General features: G+C 38.6%; 1 protein-coding gene across 1 annotated transcript in view; it reads right to left on the bottom strand.

The window, feature by feature from the left end:
• Window positions 1–2,381, bottom strand: part of LOC106877842 (aminopeptidase Ey) — a 9,831-nt gene that overhangs the window by 7,015 nt on the left and 435 nt on the right. The window lies entirely within an intron of this gene.

The following is a 2,381-nucleotide window of genomic DNA, read 5'->3' as shown; positions in this document are numbered from 1 at the left end:
TAGTCTCTCTATTTCCCTCACTATCTCTCTCTCCCTCTCTCTCTCTCCCTCTCTCTTTCTCTCTCTCTCTTTCTCTCTCTCTCTCTCCCTCTCTATTTCTCTCTCTCTCTCTTTCTCTCTCTCTCTCCCTCTGTCACTCTCTCTCTGTCTGTCTCTCTCTCTCTGTGTCTGCCTGTCTCGCTCTCTCTCTCTCTCTCTTTCTTCCTTTCTGTCTCTCTTCCCACCATTCTCCGTAACACCTTCGCAAGCATTTGAATTTCACTGGGCCGTTGCATCTCTGGTTTATCTGACGTTAAGCGGATGAGAAACAGATCTCTCTTGGTAGAACGCCAGTCTCTTGCAGACAACGTTTCTGACTGGAGAATTTTCAGTCAGCCCTGCAAGCCAAAGAACTATTCATTAATTTCATGGAAAACTCGTCATACCACACCGCATTATTGCGCATTTTGTATCTAGGAAGATTCAGCTGTTGAAGGAATTAAAATGTCTTGATCATGGAAATAATGCCATAACGGTGACAAAATACGAATCGACTGTAACCTAAATTAGATGAGCTCTACCCTTTCTTTTCAACCATGCTTCCTTTTATTTCTTCTTTGGTTATGTTTATTTTATTTTAGAAAACAATTTTATTTAATTCTTGTTTTTAAGAATGAATTAATTTAATTAGTTCCATTTTTAAAATAGTGACTTCATTTAATTAGTCGAATTTTTTGAATAGTAGCTTCAGTTAATTAATTATGTTTTCCTTAAACAGTACCTTCATCTAATTAATTTTAGTTTTTGTTTAAACACAGTGACTTCCTTTAGTAGTGATTACATTATGGTTAAATGCATACTTTTGAAGACGCTATTATGTATTGTCTTAGAGAAAGTCTTAAATAAAAGTAAGAAATATTGATTTCAAATTTTAGCACAAGGCCAGCAATATCAGGAAGGAGATAAATCGATTACATCGATCCTAGTGCCCAACTGCCACTTATTTTATCGACCCTAAAAGGATGAAGCGGACAAAATGTCGCTAAGCAGTTTTCCGGCGTGCTAACGATTCTGCCAGCTCACTGTATGACGTATACCACCTAATTTTTATAACAACACCCAAAACAAACAAAAATCAAAAACTAAAACAAGCTATTTTTATTTTCTTCAATATTGAGTTGTATCTACTCTTTATGACATATTTACAGCGAGGTAGAAAAGACTTACTAGGTATAAAAGTTCTTGAACAATGCAATTCTATTGTTGATAATTTTCAAGGGTAAAGCTGTTGGGTTTAGCTAATCGAATATTTGTAAGTAACCGCATGATTTAGAACAGGGGTTTTCAAAATGTGGTCCGCGGACTACAGGGGGTCCGCAAGGACAAGACAGGGTGTCCGTAGACAGCAAATACTTTTTATGGGCAATTTGATTTTATATATGTTTTTTAATCGAAATCTTTTAATTGACAATAAACTTATTTGTTAAATACTGTTAAATAAATAAATGCAAAAATATATGTTATTTTAAGCAAATATTTATGTATAAATTTCATAAGCGTTTCTGAAATATAAAGGGGTCCGCAAGTCAAAAAGTTTGAAAACCCCTGATTTAGAACATCGAATATTGTGTGACTAAATAAGAATATGCATACATACATACATACATACATATTCATGTGTGTTTGTGCATGTGTGTGTGCGTGTATGTCTGTATGTGTGGGCGTGTATGTGTGTTCGTGTATGTGTGTGGTGTATATGTCTATGTGTGTGCGTGTATTGTTGTTGGCACTCCGTCGTTTACGACGTCGAGGGTTCCAGTTGATCCGATCAACAGAACAGCCTGCTCGTGAAATTAACGTGCAAGTGGCTGAGCACTCCACAGACACGTGTACCCTTAACGTAGTTCTCGGGGATATTCAGCGTGACACAGTGTGACAAGGCTGACCCTTTGAATTACAGGCACAACAGAAACAGGAAGTAAGAGTAAGAGAAAGTTGAGGTGAAAGAGTACAGCAGGGTTCACCACCATCCCCTGCCGGAGCCTCGTGGAGCTTTAGGTGTTTTCGCTCAATAAACACTCACAACGCCTGGTCTGGGAATCGAAACCGCGATCCTATGACCGCGAGTCCGCTGCCCTAACCACTGGGCCATTGCGCCTCCACGTGTGTCTTCTACTATATTCTCAAATCGACCAACCATTTGATTGAGACTGAAATTGTGTGGAAAACTGCTGAGTTAACATTCTTTTTATTAGGTGGTAGACTAACTCACCGCAACCTAGTCCTTGGGTGCCCTTGCATTTCACCAGGGTCCGGTGTTTAAAAATAATTCCATCTTTTCTTTCCAAGCTACCAACAACGACATTCCTACACTATATGGGTTACTCAAAGAGATCGGAAGA

Source organism: Octopus bimaculoides, chromosome 3 (assembly GCF_001194135.2).
Source record: "Octopus bimaculoides isolate UCB-OBI-ISO-001 chromosome 3, ASM119413v2, whole genome shotgun sequence".
In the NCBI taxonomy this organism is placed as follows: domain Eukaryota; kingdom Metazoa; phylum Mollusca; class Cephalopoda; order Octopoda; family Octopodidae; genus Octopus; species Octopus bimaculoides.
Note: the sequence above shows the minus strand (reverse complement) of the source record. Positions and strands in the feature narration are given on the sequence as shown.